The following is a 21,633-nucleotide window of genomic DNA, read 5'->3' as shown; positions in this document are numbered from 1 at the left end:
TTCACACTGTGTAAGAACACACGGCACAAGTGTTATCTCTATGTTTCTTCACCTTAAATAACTAGGAACAGTCCATAGTGTCACTTTGGTGACACTTTTTTAAAGTATTGCACTGTGAAGTGTCAACACCTTCACCCTTACCTTGACAGTCCCAATCAATTCACTGTTCCTCGGAGCACTAGACGACAGGTTTTGGTACACTACCTGCCGCCACCACAAAGCGTTTCAACTCTTGCACTTGCTTCGTGTAGTGTTTGAAAAACACACTGGATGACTTCCATCCAGTGTATGAGCGAAGATGCTCAAAGTCCATGTATTGAAAGAAATTTAATGACGAAGCAATTTTTCTCGGATCATGACCTGCGGGTGTACTGTCAGGATCCGCTCTGCGAATGAAATAGGTGATCTTCGCCCATAGTTGTTTTAAGGATAGGTTTGACCCCGAGGTTTCTCCTTTAAAGACCTGTCCTCCCCTGAAGTCTGAAGTTCTACGAAGATAGACCTTTAGACATTCTACTGGGCACAGCGAGACATCTTCCTTCAGAGGGCAGATTCTCCAGGGACCCCACCTTTTGGTAGGTAACTCGTTCTTGGCGAGAAATGTTGGGTCAGGAAAAAGATTCAGTTCTCCCACTCCTGTTGTGAACTGAATATGGCCCTCATCTCTGGATAGGGCCACTATTTCACTAACTCTGGCCCCCGAGGCTAGAGCAAACAAGAATATAACTTTTTGGGTTAAGTCTTTCAGAGAGCAATCCTCATTGTTTACTGTTGAAGCAAAGTGTAGGACCTTATCCAAGGACCATGAAATGGGCTTCGGAGGGGCTGCAGGCCTAAGGGATCTTGTTAATGATTTAATTTGACAAGTCTACTTGGAAGGCTTATAGCAGAGGTCTAGTCAAGGCTGATTTACAGGATGGTTGCATGCACTCTGTCCCAGATGCTGCCCACACCAGCCAGTCGTCCAAGTATGCTACTACCTGGACACCTTCTAGACGTAGTTGTTGAACGACTGCATCTGCAAGCTTTGTAAAATTCTTTGGGGCTATATTTAGTGCAAAGGGCATGGCTCTGAAGACGTATTTCTTCTTCTGTAGCCTGAATCCTAGGTAGGAGGAGAGGGGGGGGGGGGTTGATTGGAATATGCCAATAGGCATCTGCCAGGTCTATCGAGACTGTGTACGCCCCTTTAGGCAGCAGGGTCCTTATGTGTTGAAGGGATAACATCCTGAACGTGTTGTTTTCTATGAACTTGTTGAGTGGCGACAAGTCCAGAATGACTCTGAGTTTGTCTGAGCCCTTTTTGGGAACACAAAACAGCCTTTCTTGGGATTTGATGGACTTTGCCCTCCTTATCACCCGTTTGCTCAAGAGTTCTCGGGTGTATTCTTCCAGGACGGGGGTGGAGTGTTGGAAGAATTGAGGAAATGATGGTGGAGCTGTCCTCCAGCTCCATCCTAGTCCGTTCTTGATTAGGCCGTGGGCCCAAGGATCGAAGGTCCAGCGATCGTGAAATTGTTGGAGTCTTCCTCCTACCGGAAGCATCTCATTGCTTCGACTGTCCGGAGGACTTGCCTCCTTGACCGCATCCTCCCTTACCTCCTCTTCCTCTTGGAGGGTATCTAGAGGAGCCCCTTTTCGACCCTCTACCTTTAGGACGAAAGGTAGTGGTCTGCCTTTCATACTCAGTGTTGAATGCTGGTGACTGGGCCACCAGCTGCTGAGGTACCATCTGGTAAGTTGGTTGGGGTTGTGCCACCATCTGGGGCACCGCGGTCATGGGAACTGCGGGAAGTTGTTGCTGCTGTTGTCTGACAGGGTGAGAGGGCAACCTTGGTCTTTTCGTCTTCCTCTTAGGTTGGGGACTCTCATCCGGGGAAGACTTCCTCTTCGCCGACATGCCCCACTTCTGGAAAAGGTTTCTATTCTCCGTGGCAGCCTTGTCAACTACTTCTTTGACCACTTCGCTCGGGAAGAGGTCTTTTCCCCAGATATTGGGGGCTATCAGCTTCCTGGGTTCGTGTTTTACTGCAGCCGAAGCAAACACGAACTCCCTACAAGCGCGTCTGGCCCTAACGAAGCCATATAGGTCCTTGACGAGCGTAGAGACATGTGATTTGGCCATAACGATGTTCATGTCTGGGGTTCTACTATTGCTTGCCATTGCCTCCAAGCAAATCTGGAGGGACAGAGATGCGGCAAGTCTTTCCTTTGTCTCTTGCTCCCTACGCAAGAGAAAGTCAGACAGCTTAGGGAGGTTTTCGCTGAACTGGCGTCCAGCAATGTCTGCCTCCAACTTCCCAACTGAGAAGGTAAGGTGGATTTCCTTCCAGTCCTTATCCTCCGTAGGCAGGGCTAGGGATAAGGGTCTACACTCGTCGAGTGTAGGGCAAGGTTTGCATGCCTCTATTGCCTTCATAACTGCCTTAAAACCTTTTGCAGTAAAGGGGGAAGGCTAGGTTGGCTGGAGCAAGGAAAGATGGGTGTTTCTTGCTAAGGGCTGGCACTTTTGAGTTAGTGAAACCCTTGCCTTTCAGGCTACTTGACAACAGAGCCAGAGCTTTTTCATGGTCAAGAACTATGACCTCCTTTGGTTCTGTCTCCTCCTTGGATGTAGGCTTTGCCTTCAAGCGGACAAAGAAGTCTGGGTAAGACTTGAAGCTGGGCCAGAAGTCGACTTCCTCTATAAGGACAGCCCCCAGCTTTTCTGATATGAATATCTTCCCGTTGGTAATCGGCATGTATTCTGCATGCCTCCAAGGGTTCACATCGGAGCAAGGTGGAAGATTTTTCACGTTGAGTCTTCCCTGAGACCCACGGGACGTTGCGAGATGGTCCATCCTTCTCTTCAATTCAGCGTCCCTTTCTTCGTTCTGCTTACGAAGATTCTCCATCATAGCCATGAGACTGGCCAAAGCTTTACTCATGTCATCTGATGGAGGAGCAGACGACGTAGAGGGTAATGGTTCTGGGGCCGGAACCGACGAAACGGACTCTGATTCGACGTCATCCTCTTCAGTCTCGGGAGCCAGGGTAGACTCCTCTTCTAGACCTTCCACTAGAAGGTCTTTCTCAGTGTCCTCAGACACCTCCAACATCCTCTCATCTAGGTGGATGTCCTTCATCGCGTCAGAGACGTCCGTATCTAGGGAAATCTGAACGCAAGGGATCTCAGGTTGAGGCTGGGGTATGACAGCATCCGTCCCCGCCTTAGGGAACAGACAAGCGCGCATCCGTTCACTCGGAAGGTAAGGTCCCGTGGCATTCTTTTGAAAGCCACGAACCCATCTGCGCAGCTTACTTCGTGCTGCATCCTTTGACCAAGGCCTTGCACACGTTGCAGTCCTGGGGGTCCCAGTACTTCAGATGTCCCTTGGAGATGGAGCAGAGAGAATGAGATCTGCACTCTTCATGGCCACAGAAGTCCTTGCTCCTCACGTTGCAAAAGACTCTAAGGCACTTGGGGTCCTCCTGTAAAGAGGGGAAAAAATAAATGAGTATGCGGTAGTTCATCTCACCTGACAAACTATAAAATATTATTTTTGGGCTCAAGCCATGTCGTCCTGATGGAAGTTCCTATAGGGTAGCTTCCTAGGGTATATTACAACTACGGCGATATTCCCAGAGAATTTACCTTAAGGTACCCAGAATTCTAACTCCTGGAGCGAATATCCCTAATGAAAGTACCAGGGATATCGCGAAATATCAGAGGAGGTATTCTTGACACGCCACATGGCAATCTGCACCCCGAACAGAGATAACACTTCGAAGGGGTCAATTGGCAAGAAAACGAAAACGAGAAAGAAAAAGGAGAGCCGTTCGCAAGGCTCTCTCTTCTCCCGTTTCGTAAGCGTGCATTGCGCTGATCCTGGCGCCATCTGTATTCCTTTTTGCGTAGCTTAACAACTCGGTGTTTTTTCCTGTGTTTCTCGCAAAATCTTGGATTTAATCGCTTTAATATGCTTTCTCCAACTTCGTCTGCCTCTGATAAGTTGAGTATTATTTCTTTTATCTATAGATGTAGGCTCTTGGTAATTTTTAAAGTGATTAATAGTAATAATCTTTGTTACAAGAGCCGTTGCCTTCCGGAGGCGTCCTGGACGCTAGGTATGAGTTTTAGTTAGCCAGAGCGACGTTCCCGGCTGTTTTGCTTTAATAATTTTAGCTGTTTAGCGTTACATAGGATTTCCTTATTCGTGCTTTTAGTATTATTTGTTTTGGCGAAGTATTCGCCACTTCTGGCCTACGCTAGACCATGTAGCCTAGTCGTTTGGCCCTAGTACTTTCCTGCATGATTTTTGGATTTCCGAGTGTTTTAAAATTTTATTGAAGCTTTAGGCAGTTTTATACATTTAAGATTATATTGATTATTTCCAAGATAGTATACGAGTGAGTTTCGGTGATTTAGGTAATCGATTCTCTTGGCGCCTAGGCTAAGTTGCCTATGGAGCCTTAGTATACTTTCTCATACTCCCCGGTTGCTTTCTTTTCTTCGGAGAAGGTATGCAATCCCTTTCCCTCTATTTAAGCCTTGGGCTTCACCCTAGTGGTTTATCTGAATTAACTTTCGATACAACTATATTGGGGTGTTACTGTACCTTCCTGTTCCAGTAAGTCTGGCTTCAGAGAGGGGCAGAACATCAGAGTTTTTAATCTGAGTCTGTGTTTGTCTGGCTTGGGGTTGAGACTCCCTCGCTAGTCTGACGCAGACATAGGAGGCTTAGCCTCCTTAGGTCACTCCCGAAGGTTTCTGTACGAGATGATTCCTTCTTCTTGTGATCTAGCAGACTAGTCCTTGTTGCTGTTCTCGGTGGGAGGATAAGATCCTTTCCCTTGGAGTAGCAACACCTTCCTTGCTTTGGTTCAGTGGGGGTTGGCAAGTATTGCTGGCCTCCCTCCTTGGATCTCCCTTAGGCTAAGATGAGTTTTCTTGGCTGCGGGTGATTCTTTACTAAAGCAAGGTTGGTAGGACCCTCTTTGTCCCTTCCCCCTCTTTCTCTGTAATGGCCTAGCCGTTACAGTACTGTACGTCATTCTACATCTGGACCTAGTATAGGTTAGGATGTGGAATTGACTCAGTCCCTTGCCGGCCGGTAGAGTGTGCCGGCCGGCAAAGATCTTCTGCTTTGAGTGCTGCCCGGACCTCCCTTGGTCCCTCATCCATGTCTGTCTGTAGAGCCAGATGGCATTGGTCAGGAAGCCTGAATTAGATTCTTCCCTTCCTTATATGCACTCTTTCGGATTGCCGGGCTTTGAGGTAGTACACTCTCTTATCCTGGCATCCATTCTGTTTTCTTCTAGTGCTGTACCCGAGCCGGCTGCCGGCCTATGTGGCCGGCAGCCGGGCAGTCGGAGTTCTCTGGTTCTTTTGCTGCTGGCCGGCATCGGTTGTTTACCTTTGCCGGCCGGCTTTTGTCACGCCTTTGTCTGCCGGTCGCTACGAGCGGTGGCCGGCAGCCGGGTGCTACCTTGTGTAGTTGCCGGCCGACATTGGCTGTTGCCGGCCGACATTGGCTGTTGCCGGCCGGCACATGCATTTGAACCAGCGTTCTGCCGCCTTATAGCTGTTAAGTAGTATACTTTAAAGCTAGTTATGGTGTGTGCCGGCCGGCACATTACCTTCTATAATGTACCAGTATTCTTCAGTATAGCATATACTGTAGGGAGAAAACTATAGTATAGTATTGGTACAACACTGTGTTTTCTAACACTTTTGTGTTGTCTTGCGCAGCCCTTTGGTGTTGCCTTACAGATAAGAAAGTGAGTTCTTTCTTGTCTATTATCCGGTATTTTAAAATCATACCTTAGGTGTGAGCTACACCTGTTTCCTTTGGAAATTTTTCATTGGTTACTCTAGGACAGATTAACCATACGATTTTATTATCTGGAAGGCTGCAACAATATGCTGTGCGGGAAACACAAGTGTGTGTCTTTCCTGTCTGTTTTGTTATGGTAAACTGCATATCCAGTGATACGTAGTTCACTTGATACTCATGGAAATTTCTTCTCTTTACAGGAGGACCATCCGAAGTGCGGAAGTGTTTTCTGCAACGTCCGCAGTAAGAACTTCTGCGGACATGAGTTATGTAGGAGGCACGCAGCATGCCCTGTCTCCAAGGGTGATCTCCGGTATTGGGACCCTCAGGTATGTACCGTGTGCTCTAACCTGATTACTGAGGCTTTTGATTCCCCTAGGACGGCGGAATCAAGGGATATAGCAAGGGAGAAGCTTCGAACCTGGGTAAGGGGCTTCCAGAAGAACATCTCTGGACCTTATCTTCCAAGTGAAAAGATGAGGGCTTACCTTTTACCCAGGGCATCAGCTGATGCAGTGATTCCCCAGCCTCAAGAGGAGATCCCCCTAGTTCAGATCCCGGTGGATGCTGAAGTCGCGGTCGCCTTGCAAGACATCCAGTTGGACGACAGGATGTCAGACGTGTCCGAGCGTCTGGAGGAAGACCTCCTGGCAGAAGGCCAGGATGAAGATCAAGCCCCAGACATTGTAGAGGAAGAGGCCGACGAGGTGTCGGCTGCTCCGGTTCAGATCCCTGAACCTATCCCTTCAACATCGTCTGCTCTCCCAGTAGAGCTGGGACAGGCCCTCTCCTCCATTGTTGGGATGATCCAACAAATGCAGAAGGAGAATAATGAGAAGGCGGCTGCAATGGAACTGCAGATGCAGAAGCTTGCAGCATCATGTGGGCCCCAGAAAAGGCTCAACGTGAAAGACCTTCCTTTGTGCTCAGATGCTAACCCGTGGAGATATGCTGAGCACATGCCGATGACGATCGGAAAGATCGTCATGTCGGATAAGTTGGGTTCAGTTCCCCTAGAGGAGGTGGAATTCTGGCCCAGCAAAGGGTCATATCCGGACTGTTATGTCCGGTTGAGGAAGGAACCAGCTTCAAAGGAGGAGACAGAGCCGAAGGAGGTCATAGTGATGGACCATGCTAAGGCTCAAGCTTTGCTTTCATCTTCGATGAAAGAGAGGGGCTTCACGAACTCAAAGGTGGCTGCATTGAGTAAGAAGCTCCCTTCCTTTGTGTCCTCTCCTGCTAGAGCCTTCCCCTTTTTGCAGAAAGGGTTTGCGGCTGTGTTAAAAGCAGTCGAGGCTGGCAAGCCTTGCCCCTCCTTGGAGGAGTGTAAACCCTTGTCGCTGGCCCTACCTATGGACCACAAGGACTGGAAGGACGTCCATCTTACCTTCTCAGTCGGGAAGTTGGAGGCTGATATTGCCGGACGTCAGCTCGGTGAGAACCTCCCTAAGCTGTCTGACTTTCTTTTGCGGAGAGAGCTCGAGACAAAAGAAAGACTGGCTGCCTCAATGTCTCTTCAGACCACTCTTGAGACGATGGCAAGTGACCCCAAGGTCCATGAGATGTTCATGGTAGTGGCCAAGACTCATCTGGCCACAGTTACGAAGGATCTTTACAGCTTCGTCAGGGCGAGGAGAGCTTGTAGGGAGTTCGTGTTCATCTCGGCTACGGTGAGGCACGAGCCAAGGAAACTAATCTCCTCCAACATTTGGGGCAAAGACCTTTTCCCTAGCGAATCGGTCAAGGAGGTTGTTGATAAGGCCGCCACGGAGAATAGAAACCTTCTCCAGAAGTGGGGCCTGTCTATCAAGAGAAAGTCTTCCCCGGATGAGGGTCCCCAACCAAAGAGGAAGACTAAGAGGACTAGGCTACCGTCTCGGCCAGCCAAGCCATTTAGGCAGCAACAGCAATTGCCGATGCCTTCAGTGCCCCAGATGGTGGCACAAACCCCGACCACATTCCAGTGGGTACCCCAGGCTGTGTCGACACAGTCCCCGGCATTCAACCCAACGTTCGAAGGGCAGTCAACTTCCTTTCGAGCAAAGCCTAGAGGAGCAGCCAGAGGCTCGTCTAGGCGCCCCTCAAGGGGAAGGGGATTCAGGGGTGGGCGCGGTCAGGGAGGCAAGACCTCAGGACAGCAGTCCAAGTGAGATGATACCGGTAGGAGGGAGACTTCAAAGTTTTCGGGATCGGTGGACCTTCGATCCCTGGGCCCACAGCCTACTCAAGAATGGACTGGGCTGGAGCTGGTACAGCACTCCACCCCCATGCCCTCAGTTTTTCCAACACTCCACCCCCGTTCTGGAGGAGTACATCCAAGAACTGTTGGAGAAAAAAGTGATCCGAAGGGTAAAGTCCATCAAATTCCAAGGGAGGCTGTTTTGTGTTCCCAAGAAAGACTCGGAAAAACTCAGAGTCATTCTGGAATTGTCGCCACTCAACAAGTTCATAGTGAACTGCAAGTTCAAGATGCTAACACTGCAACACATAAGGACCTTACTGCCCAAGAGGGCATATACCGTCTCCATAGACTTGTCAGATGCCTATTGGCACGTTCCAATCAACCGTCGACTCTCCCCCTACCTAGGGTTAAAGCTACAACGAAGACTATACGCCTTCAGAGCCATGCCATTCGGGCTAAATATAGCCCCAAGGATCTTCACGAAGCTTGCGAGCGTAGCTCTCAAACAATTACGCCTAAAGGGAATTCAGGTGGTAGCCTACCTGGACGACTGGCTGGTGTGGGCAGCATCCAAGACAGAATGCTTGCAAGCTTCCCTGCAGGTGATCCAGTTTCTAGAGTATCTAGGCTTCAAGATCAACAGAAAAAAGTCTCGACTTTCTCCATCTCAAAAGTTCCAGTGGTTGGGAATCCACTGGGACCTTATGTCACACCAATTCTCCATCCCGGCGAAGAAAAGGAAGGAGATAGCTGGTTCTGTCAAGAGACTTCTAGATTCCGAAAGGATATCAAGACGCGAACAGGAGAGAGTACTGGGTTCTCTCCAGTTTGCTTCGGTAACAGACCCGGTGCTAAGAGCACAGCTAAAGGATGCAACCGGAGTTTGGAGAAGTTATGCATCAAACGCGCGAAGAGATCTGAGAAGACCAGTTCCGCTTCGTCTACGTACTCTTCTCAGGCCTTGGTCCCAAGCCAGACATCTAAAGAAGTCGGTACTTCTTCAGCCACCTCCCCCGTCGGTGACGATTCACACAGACGCCTCGAAGGAAGGGTGGGGAGGTCACTCTCATCGGAAAAAGGCCCAAGGGACTTGGTCCAATCTATTCAAGACCTTTCACATAAACTTTCTAGAAGCTATGGCAGTGCTCCTTACTTTAAAGAAAGTCTCCCCGCGTCACTCGATCCACATAAGGTTGGTGCTGGACAGCGAGGTAGTTGTGAGATGCTTGAATCGACAAGGATCAAGGTCGCCACCTCTCAACCAGGTGATGTTGGCCATCTTCCGATTGGCGGAAAAGAAGAAGTGGTACCTGTCGGCAGTTCACCTTCAAGGAGTCCGCAATGTGACAGCGGACGCTCTATCCAGGTTCACACCGATAGAGTCGGAATGGTCCCTAGACGCAGGATCGTTCTCCTTCATCTTGAGTCAAGTCCCAGAACTGCAGATAGACCTCTTTGCGACGAAAGACAACAAGAAGTTGCCCCTGTACGTGTCCCCGTACGAGGATCCCTTGGCGGAAGCAGTGGACGCGATGTCCCTCGACTGGAACAGATGGTCCAGGATTTATCTGTTCCCTCCTCACAACCTTCTGTTGAGGGTCCTCAACAAACTGAGATCCTTCAAGGGAGTAGCGGCAATAGTGGCCCACAAGTGGCCGAACAGCGTGTGGTTCCCCCTGGCATTGGAACTACAGCTGAAGTTTCTACCGCTACCAGATCCAGTTCTGACCCAGCGGGATTTCGAAAGCCAGCATAGACTTCCTAGAGGAATATAAGTGCAAATCTACTAGAAGGCAATATGAGTCATCTTGGAGAAAATGGGTGGCCTTTGTCAAGGCGAAGAATCCGCAGGAGATCTCGACGGACTTCTGCTTATCTTTCTTCATCCACCTCCATGGTCAAGGGTTGGCAGCTAACACGATTTCAACGTGTAAGTCTGCTTTGACAAGACCCATTCTATATGCCTTCCAGGTCGACCTCGCTAACGAGATCTTTAATAAAGTTCCGAAAGCCTGCGCTAGGCTCAGACCTTCAGCACCTCCAAAGCCCATTTCATGGTCTTTAGATAAAGTTCTTCATTTCGCTTCACTGTTGAACAATGAGGAGTGTGCGTTAAAGGATTTGACCCAAAAAGTTATTTTCCTATTTGCACTCGCGTCCGGGGCCAGGGTTAGTGAGATTGTAGCCCTCTCGAGAGAGGAAGGTCGTGTTCAGTTCCTGGATGGGGGAGAGCTGAACCTGTTTCCGGATCCTACGTTTCTCGCCAAGAACGAGTTACCCACCAACAGGTGGGGTCCCTGGAGAATCTGCCCTCTGAAAGAAGATGCATCTCTATGTCCAGTAGAATGCCTAAAGGTCTATCTTCGTAGAACTTCAGACTTCAAGGGTGGTCAACTATTCAGGGGAGAAACATCAGGCTCAAATTTATCACTGAAACAACTCAGGGCGAAAATCACATATTTTATTCGCAGAGCGGATCCTGACAGTACACCCGCAGGTCACGATCCGAGGAAAGTTGCCTCATCCTTAAATTTCTTTAATTGTATGGATTTTGAACATCTTCGTTCATACACTGGCTGGAAGTCTTCCAGAGTGTTCTTTCATCACTATGCGAAGCAAGTGGAGCAACTAAAGAGATCTGTGGTAGCAGTGGGTTGCGTCGTTAACCCTGCTGTTTAACTCTGCGAGGAACAGTGGTTTTAATTGGGACGATTAATTCCAGGGTGAGTGTGTAGTTACATACTGTTCTACAAACTAAGTGTGAGGGCACCGAGTGCCCACGTTGACTGTTCCACTTCCAAAGGTGAACCTAGCATAAGTGCAGACATGTGTGCCGAGCGTTTCTAACGCTAATGTGACTGATTAGTAATACAGACTTTTATGACTTTGATATCTCGGTATGTTAAAAGTGGCACTAATGTTTTTTCTTTCAGATAAACAAGTTTCTGTTTACTATCATACTTGTGCTTAAATTTTTGGTTATCCTCCTCTTATATATATATTTATAATTGTTGTTAACCTGTCTATTTATTGTCTGTAAATAAACTTGTTCTTGAGAACCTTGCGTCTCCTTCACCTGTGTCAATTTATTGGTAATAATTGAGCATTCATTCTATGTATATTTATCTGGGATAATTCTAATAGATTGTTCCTTTATGCAAGCTGATGTTGCATTGGTTTATGCTTTCCCTTAGCGGGAGGACTCCATCCCATAAGGGGACGGTGGCGGATTTACAAGTTTCCTCCTACGCAGATATAAACCTTTGTCCAATACAAGTATTGAGCGGAGAACTGGTCGATATTTCATATTGACACAGTGGTTCTTTACAAACTATGCTTTACTTAATATAGGGTGAGACCACTATATTGGCTTGCCTGGTATTCATACATAGGTATATGTACTCTTCGAGACTTTTCCAGAGTCTAGTAGGACTCTTCCCTGTAGGGGGCAGGAAGCTCTAACATGGTTTATGGTTAGTTGAAAAGATGTATAACGGTAACATCTTAGGTCTCTAGGTCTAGTCGACCGGGGAAATACCTCCGGGGAGTACGGCACGTTCTTAGAATCCACAGATACAGTAATGCTCTGGTATACTTCCATCAGGACGACATGGCTTGAGCCCAAAAAACGGATTTTGAGCGAAGCGAAAAATCTATTTTTGGGTGAGATGGCCATGTCGTCCTGATGGACCCGCCCTTCCCTTTCTATGAAAGAGCTGTAGGTCCCCTCCCTACATACAGTATCTGTAGCACCTCGTGTATTGCTACAAGGAATACAGATGGCGCCAGGATCGGCGCAATGCACGCTTACGAAACGGGAGAAGAGAGAGCCTTGCGAACGGCTCTCCTTTTTCTTTCTCGTTTTCATTTTCTTGCCAATTGACCCCTTCGAAGTGTTATCTCTGTTCGGGGTGCAGATTGCCATGTGGCGTGTCAAGAATACCTCCTCTGATATTTCGCGATATCCCTGGTACTTTCATTAGGGATATTCGCTCCAGGAGTTAGAATTCTGGGTACCTTAAGGTAAATTCTCTGAGAATATCGCCGTAGTTGTAATATACCCTAGGAAGCTACCCTATAGGAACTTCCATCAGGACGACATGGCCATCTCACCCAAAAATAGATTTTTCGCTTCGCTCAAAATCCGTTTATTAATATTTTTGCATATATTCTTGCATATAGCTTAGGATAGACAAGCTAGAAAAGAAACAGAAAAGACACATACTTGTGTTTCCTGTCCAGCCAATTGCTGCGACCTCCCTCATAATTAAAACCTAGAGTTTTCGTATTCAGGAAACCCAGTGGAAGAATTCTAACCCGTAAGGATAGATAAGTGTAACTTAACACTGACCTCCTAAAGGTTTAATAATGTGGGTAAATAGTAACTGATCATCTATCAGTATGTTGAAAGAAATCTTTTCTTTCCATATATAATTGGTCTCAACAATAGACTGTGCAAGGGTATGTTGGAAAATAACTACTGTATAATTTATACTATAGTTTTCTGTCTGCAGTATGATCTATACTGCAAATATACTGGTTACTGTATAATCATATACAGTAGTTTTAGCTGGCATGTTGCCGGCTAGGATAGCACCTGGCGGCACAGTCCAGCCGGTGTCTCACTGTTTGGAGTAATGCTGGCACACCGGTCCAGCCGGCGCCTTGCCAGCCGAGGTAGTGGCCGGCAGCATCGACCCAGTCAGCATCTGCCGGCTAGGTTAGTACCCGGTGGCACTAGCCGATAGAGAGGGAGTGAGGAGTGAAGGGTACCTTATTAAATGTGTATTAACAATATATAAGGGTGTAAGTACTCAGACTTACTGCCTTCCTCCAGAATGAGGGTTCAAATGGAAGGGGAGAATGTATCATTCAAGCTTCCATCCAAACACAAACCATTGCCGGTCACTGGTATGTGGATGGCAGTCCAAGCGAGGACTGAAGAACACTCTACAATATAGGGGTCTCCCACCGGCAGCCGGCCCAGCCGGCACAGCTTCTGCCGGACCCTTGCCTCCATAAGGGAAGGCTGAGCAACTAAGCAGCTGCATGTAGGAGCCCCGGCTGGCCCCACAACCCGCCGGCAAGCGGTGAAATTGTAGGACGACGGCCAAAGGGTTGCGATGGCTAGGACATCACCAAAGGACAGAGGGGGTAGGGAAAAGGGTCCTATATGAGGTGTGGAAGGAGCCGGCAGGGTTGCCGGACCTACCACACCCCTAAGAAACTCTGTTTCAATATCGGCGCCATCCTAGGCGGCAAGAGAATATCTATTCTCCAACCTAGGGTCTTCCAATATAGTTAAGAGAATGGCGGCAGTCTTGCCGCCTCCTCTTAACAAAGGAGAAACAGAGTTCTAGTGCCGGCGCCATAATAGGCGTCAGAAGAATGTCTATTTTTCAGCCTAGGGTCTGAGACCACAGGACTAGTCTTCTAGACCGCAGGGAGAAGGTGGCGATATCATAAAACCACTTCAAGTGCGGCCTAGGGAGGTCTAGCCTCCTATGCCGGCAGCTAGTCCGGCAGGGGAATGACTATTCACCCTGCCCGCCGGTAAAAGACTATATACTCTGAGGTTCTGACCAAAACCGAAAGCCTGCTATCTGCCGGCCAAGGGAAGAGACAGAAAATGCTAGCCCAATCAAGCCGGAGTGTCTACTCGATGGCAAGACTAGGCTAGAGTTGTAGCCTAAGGCTGCACTCAAGGGAAGAAGAGATTACCCTTAAATCTCCACTGGAGACGAGTATCGTTTCATATGATAATTCTAGGAGATATCTATATCCGCCTGAACTGATAAAACGACACACGAGGTGTAATGTATTGAGAAACACTACTCTCTCATTCTACTGTGTTGAACCTTTGAGTTGTTGTTGTTGTCTCCCCCGCCATCCACGAACGGTGACGCCAGCAGAAGCATGGGTCTGCTTACTTGTATTTGATATACTAGAATAAAGTACGTGAATTACCAACCTGTCTTCTTGGGACTTAAGTACTAAAGGGACGAGGATGCAACACGAGGGTAAACCGGGAACATGTATGAAAGCCTAGGGGCAGGTGAGATTCGACTACCTTAATCGTCGAAACTCTCATATACGATCGCAGAGGAAAAGGGATATATATGCAGTCAAAATATTTTACACGTATAAATTGCCTTTGCCTAAATAGCTTCATTTTTAATTGTTATTACACTGAGATGTCTATTATATCATGCATGAAAGTAAACTAAAAGGCATAGGCTAGGAAGCCTAGCACGAGCAAGGTTCGGTTACCTAAATTGCCGAAACTATCAAGATTACAATCGGCATAATATGAATAACTTCCTAGCAATGAAGACTGAATAGCTTCGCAATATTCATGCTATTAATACCGGGAAAGTCGTTCAGGCTAACTAAATAACTCATGCGTTATGAACGACAGCGCCCATGGCGCCTCCGATTAAGGCAAAGCTCCATCAATTAATTTAACTTAATTTCACTGCCAGGCAGGAGCTAAAATTTATACAATGTAAAGATCACATACTCAACTCTCCAGAGGCAGAAGAGGCTGGAGACTGCATGATATCCGCGAAAAACCAAAGCGTAACGAGAGAGATAGCAGGGAAAATCACCGAGCGATGCTGCTACATTTATAGGAATAAACATGGCGGCAACGTACAGCGCCATCTGGATACTCAAAGTAGTAAGGGAGGAAGGGTAACCTTGATATCGGCTCTCCTTCAAATTTTGCCACTTTCCCCCTTGAAGCGAAAACGCTATTCGGGGTGAAGATTGCTATGTGTCGTATCAAGATATACGTCCCCTGATTTATGCGATATCCTTAGGAGAAATTTTAAGGATATTTGCGCCAGGAGTTAGAATTCTGGAGACCTAAAGGTAAATTCTTTGGGAATATCACTGTAGTCAAATATCCCTTGGGAAGCTACTTATAGGAACCCTCCATCAGGACGACATGGCCTGAGCCCAAAAAATAGGATTTTTTTTATTTGGGCCAAGTTTAGTTTTAGAATAAGAACATGTTAACTGTTATGTTTTATCAGGAATTTTTTGTATTGAAGATTATTATAATAGGCAGTGGCATCATCAAAGGGGGCTTTTGGGGCTGATCCCCCAAAGTAAAGTTCCAGCCCCCCAAAAAACACTGACCCAACACATCCCATAGAAACTTACATTATCCCTAATCAGCATGCAAACCTCAGATATTAGCAATTTACCATCTATATCAAATACCCAAGAAAAGTCACTAAGAGATATTTCTTTAGTAAATACACAAGCAGCTAAGCTAACTGAATGATTTACAAATATCATTAAAACCAGTGAAGAGCAGTTTGACGATATTTTAAAATTTCCATGTGTTAACAGGTGCTTACTTCGTGTAATCCAAAAGTACAGCTTTGTTCTCAGACTAGGTCTTTTCAATGTGATTGGTATGGTAGGTATGAGTGGCTTGAATACTCTGTGAATGCTTTGAATGCAGACTCTTTGATGCTAATATTGGGCACAGAGAAATAGCATCTACCAACGAAGGTTTCGGTAACTGGAAGAAGATGCATGAAAAGGCACATATCATATTATTGCTATGGAAAAATGGCTCAGCCTCAACATTTCACAGTTGCATGGTGATTTTCATAAACAACTTGATAGCGAATGTAAACAGCAGGTTCTTCAAAATAGAGGATATTTCAAGACACTATTGAACATTGTTACTATAATTGCTAAAACAAACATACCATTCAGGAGCATGAGGAAAGTGAAATTATATTAAATAAAGGTGCCTTACTGGAAATTGTTGACTTGATAAGCAGAGAGTCAGAGATTTTGACCTGAAAAAAAGATACCATTAAATATCAGTATACATCTGGGTTAAGTCAGAATTATCTTCTCAAAGCTATACCCAATTCTGTGCTTGATGACATAGCCAAAGAAGCCAAGTCATCACCCTTGTTTGCAGTAATCTGATGAGACTAGAGATGTTAGTGTTACGGAGCAGCTCTGTGTCTGCATTAGGTATGTCATAGACGAAACAGTTAATGAGAGGTTCATAGGATTAATTTCTTTCAGGAATCTTGATGCTACTTTTGTAGCTAATGCGTTGTTAGAGAAGCTCCGTAAGCTTAGCCTGAATATTAATAAACTAATAGCACAGTGCTACCATACCTCATTTGTAATGAGTGGCAAAATCAGTGGTGTACAGGCACATATCCAAGAGAATGTGAAGAATCCATGCTTTTATGTACCATGTTTTGCACACAGATTCCAGTTAGTCATAACACACACAGCTGGCTGCCTGCCAGAAGTAGCAGAATTTTTCAACTTGATTTCAGCTCTGATTGATTTGTGCTGTGATATATTCATAGACTTCCAGAAAGACAAAAAATTGTCAGTTCTGAAACTTCCTAAAGTGTGTCAACACAATGGGAATACAACCATAAGGCCCCAAAGTTAATATCACAATGCTATGAGATTTTGATGGTTACTCTAGAAGATTTGTCTAACCATGGAAGATCTGGGGAAGAAAAAGCCTTAGCTAATGTATTTCTACGAACTTTAAATTCAGTTGATACATTCTTTCTTTTGATTACCCTTTCTGAAGTATTTGATATTACAATTTCACTATCAAAGACATGGGAAAATGAGAATATGGAACTTGCTGCAGCACTTAACATAGCATAAGTAGCAATTGAAATTATAAGTGACAAAAGAACAACAGACTACTATTTTAACACCCTTTGGCAAAAATAAATTGGTTTTGCTACTGAAAGAAACAACTTCAACTTTCCGCCAGCCTTCAAGGAAAAAGAAACCATCTTCATGTCTGTTGGAATCCTTTGTAATCGAAAACACAGGCCAACGAGACGCCTTTGAAAGGGTTGAGGACCCAAAGGACTACTGTAAAAGGTGTCTGTATATCCCTATTTTTGACAGTATTCAGTGAATTAAGACAAAGATTTAATGAACCAAAAAGTATCCTCCTTGGTGTAGCTGTTTGCCACCCCTCATCTCCAAATTTCTGAAGTGAAAACGATTTGCAATACCTTGCTGACCAATACTCAATTGAAAGGGAAAGCCTCCATGCAGAACTACTTATTGCTCAGATGAACACTACAGGAGGACGTGAAATCTATTTCTGATGAGTTGATTGAACTGGAGTCAATGAAGGAAGGTTTCCCCACATTGAAATTTAATGCATTTGGCTTTAACTTTCCCTGTCTTTAATGCCAAATGTGAGGGATCTTTTCCTGTCTTGAAATTGGTCCAAACTTACTAGGCCATCAATGAGTCAGGGACGATAGACCAGTCAAGGCACCATTTCTGTTGGGAAAACTGTAGTGGACTCCCTTCATTTTGATGGGGGTAGTGGATAGATTTGCAGCAATCCCAAGATCTTGTCTGTCAAACTCAGGGCGTTTATTTCTAATTTAATCAAGCCTGCCTGCCGATCGGGACTACGGTCCACCCCAAAGCCAAAACCAAAAGTCCTTCAAAAAAAGAAGGCAATCGTGTTACCCCATACGAATGGGAAAAAGGCACGCTAATAGATGAAGATGCAATATACTTCATGTAATCAGTGTGATTTATTTTTGTTTTTATATCTATTTTTTATGACAGGAATAGCTCTGTATTATTTTATCTTTTTAAATGGTAGTAGGTTGACCAGGGGACCAGCCACCCGTTGAGATACCAACGCTAGAGAGATATTGGGTCCTTTGACTGGCCAGACAGTACTACATTGGAACCTTCTGTCTAGTTACAGTTCATTTTCCCTTTGCCTACACATATACCGAATAGTCTGGTCTATTCTTTACATATTCTCTCCTGTCCTCCTACACCTGACAAATTTGAGATAACCAAACAATTCTTCTTCACCCAAGGGGTTAACTACTGGACTTTAATTGTTCAGTGGCCATTTTCCTCTTGGTTAGGGTAGAAGAGACTTTACCTAAGATAAGCAGCTCTTCTAGGAGAAGGACATTCCAAAATTAAACCATTGTTCCCTAAGTTTTGGCTAGTGCCATAGCCTCTGTACCATGCTCTTCCACTGTCTTGGGTTAGAGTTCTCTTACTTGAAGGTACACTCGGGCACGCTATTCTATCTTATTTCTCTTCCTCTTGTTTTGTTAGTTATTATAGTTTATATAGGAAATTTTCATTTTAATATTACTGTTCTTAAAATATTTTATTTTCCTTGTTTCCTTCCCTCACTGGGCTATTTTTCCCTGTTGGAGCCTCTAAGCGTATAGCATCCTGCTTTTCCAACTAGGGTTGTAGCTTAGCATATAACAATATAAATAATAAACAGTTTTGCTTTTCTGTAAGAATACGTGAAATTATATGTGCAGAGAATAGTTTCATCATGATATCACGTGTAATATGCTAGATATATAAAGGTATGTAATACACACGCAATACTGCATTTTTTCACTCCTGCTCATCTACCAAGTTATCATCTAATAGTCACATCAAATATATCAAGCTTGTAGGGCTCCAGCCCCCCCCCCCAAAAAAAAAAAAAAAAAAAAATTAACCTTTGGTAACGGCATAGCTAATATGCCTGAACTTAGTACGTACTTGGTTTATCTAAGGTTTTCGAAGGCTGGTACATCCTTGGACAGATGTGTATATATAACGAGGGAGGGAAACTAGTCCCATTGCCATCCTGGTCTTTCTTCATATTATGATGGGATGTCAGATATCTCTAATAATCTGGACCTACCCTCATTAGCATTGCATGCATTCATATATTTCATATGACTCCAATTATTGTTAGTCTAAAATTAGTGGTTTTTGAAATTATTGAAGTCAGAATCGTTCGAAAGCAGCCATACAAAACTGTGAAAACTTACATAGATGATGGTAAAAATTACCAACAATAGAATGTAAATGTAAGAAATAAACCTAACAAGCGTTGGCAATGCGTAGAATTCTACAGAGTAAACAAAAACGGTGAATTCCGTTTATTTTTCCGCATAACTGTATATTCTTAGTCATCATAGATGCAGAACGCAACGTACCCGGACCACTGTAGCTATTTGGTGGTGACAAAGAGGTTTGAATTATGTTAAAGTGACTGCCTTAGGACATTACGAATTCATACACACAGATATATATATATATATATATATATATATATATATATATATATATATGTATATATATATGTATATATATATGTATATATATATATGTGTATATATATATGTATATATATGTGTATATATATATATATGTATATATACTGTATATATACTGTATATATGTGTATATATATGCATATACAGTATGTGTATATATATATATATATATATATATATATATATATATATATATATATATATATATATATATATATATATATGATAAATTTTGCACATTTAGACGTGTTTTTCATATTCAAATAAGCCATATATATTTTTGATACATTAATGTCTGGATTCTCTTAACGACCTCGGGATCAGAGCCCCAGGCGAAATCACACAAAGACAAGAGCTTGTGACCGGCCGGGAATCGAACCCTGGTCGGCAAGCTTGTATAGACAGTGACTAAATGTGCAAAATATATCATTAATTGAATGCCAAGTAACAAACTACCAATTAGCTATATATATATATATAAATATATATATATAAATATATATATATATATATATATATATATATATATATATATATATATATACAGTATATCATAATGTAAGGGACTTATAAGGAATCACAACATAATGTAAAAGCTGTTTTTTTATGCCTTTCATTATGTAAGTAAATATAAGAACTGTTTTATATATATATATATATATATATATATATATATATATATATATATATATATATATATATATATATATATACATAATTATATTTTGTAAAAAGTATTTGATGAAGAGTACAACTATTAATAGATTATATCCAGTAAAGGTATAAGATTCTTTTGTAAATCTATACTCGATGCTCATTTGTTTGTGTTAATTCCCTTTTGTTCCTTGCAGTTTACGATGATACTTGTCGTTAGAGAGTAAGAATGTTGAGAGGTCAGCAAATTAAGTACCTACTTATAAAACGAATTCGTCATTACGTCCCAGACTAGCAAAAAGCGACGATGAAGAGAGAATATCTAATACAGTACTAAAAGTACTTATCATTACAGGTAAGCACAACGGAGCCACAGTTTTTTATAGCATTAACCATCTCTTCTTCTGATTTTGCTCTTCCTTCTCAATGTCCTCGTTATTGCTAGTTCCCATTTTACACATTTACATGGGGGAGTAACATTATCAATTCTCCAACAAGTCCCAAAAGCTCCTTTTCTTGCTAACTTATGCAAAATAACAGATAACTTTGGAGCTAAGAAATCTGCAGTCTTATAAAAACAGGAAAAATACCATATGGGTCTACATCTCCATAAGCATAAAGGTCCTCTAACAGAGCTTTAATTTCACGAGATCGAAAAGCTAAACTAGTTAGTTTAACCTCAGGAAAAAGGAATGAGGAAGTTTTATATATACTGTATATATATATATATATATATATATATATATATATATATATATATGTGTGTGTGTGTGTGTGTGTGTGTGTATGTATAATATAAGCGGATGAGCAGCCTGGTGAAATAACGAGAGCTTTGGGTGAAGGAAATGCCCCCTAAATCTGGAAGTCACTGGCAGCAGAGTGACTGATTGGGGTTAAGGTGATAGACTAGTTGTCTCTAAGGCTTATACCCTCGATGGCTGGCGGATGATCTTGCTAGAATTAGTATGTACTGGCAGGGGTCACTTGCCTTTGGCACTGCGCATCAGAAGGAACTGGCTATCCTTTGATGAATGCAGCCAATGAATCCTCTATGGATTTAGTCAGTCTATGGAAGGCGAAAATGACAGAATGGCCCCCTGTCATGGGGTTAGACGGGTGCTAAGAATCACCCGGTTTATAAATACTAAAGAAAAATTGAAAATTGTTAATTGGAATGTTAGAACCATGAATAGCAAGTGGAGAATGAATTTATGAAGGATAATTTGTATTATCTTGGCCCTAAGTGAAACGCGTTGTAAGGGAATTGGTAAGGAAATGTTAGAACAAGGCATTATATATATATATATATATATATATATATATATATATATATATATATATATATATATATATATATATATATATTCAGGAAGAACTGATGGAATTGGAAGAGAGGGGGTAGGAAGGATGATGACACCGAGAACAGAAAAGGCATTAACTGAGTGGAGAGCTGTAAATAGCAGATTGTTACTAGAAAAGTTCAATCCAAAGCAGTGCATTATGATTATTATTGTTTGCTATGCCCAAAAAAATGATGCCCCTGAAGAAATGAAAGAAGAATACAATGAAGAAATAAAAGATGAATATTATGAAGAACTGCAAAGTGTAATAGATAAGATCCCAGAGAGAGATATGAAAATTGTGATTGGTGACTTCAGTGCTAAAGTTGGAAAGATTGATCAAGGCATAGAGAATGTAATGAGTGTTGAGGGACTTGGAAAAGTTACAAATAAAAATTTGAGCCCATTTTATAAGTTTTTGTTCAGCAAACAATCTTGTTATTGGATGAACTCTTTTCCAGCACAAGGACATCCACAAATATATATGGACTTCACAATATGGCAATTACAAA

General features: G+C 43.6%; 1 long non-coding RNA gene and 1 pseudogene across 3 annotated transcripts in view; both read left to right on the top strand.

The window, feature by feature from the left end:
* LOC137625981 (uncharacterized) overlaps positions 1-21,633 on the top strand; it is a 229,231-nt gene that overhangs the window by 148,753 nt on the left and 58,845 nt on the right. For all 3 annotated transcript variants that reach the window (XR_011040953.1, XR_011040954.1, XR_011040955.1), the window contains exon 2: positions 19,979-20,136. This is a non-coding gene — a long non-coding RNA (uncharacterized lncRNA). The remainder of the gene's footprint in view (positions 1-19,978; positions 20,137-21,633) is intronic.
* On the top strand, positions 2,926-17,418 carry LOC137626009 (zinc finger MYM-type protein 1-like; annotated as a pseudogene).

The sequence above is a fragment of the Palaemon carinicauda genome, chromosome 33, assembly GCF_036898095.1.
Source record: "Palaemon carinicauda isolate YSFRI2023 chromosome 33, ASM3689809v2, whole genome shotgun sequence".
Lineage (NCBI taxonomy): Eukaryota > Metazoa > Arthropoda > Malacostraca > Decapoda > Palaemonidae > Palaemon > Palaemon carinicauda.
The sequence above is the reverse complement of the archived record's forward strand: the minus strand, read 5'-3'. Positions and strand labels throughout refer to the sequence as shown.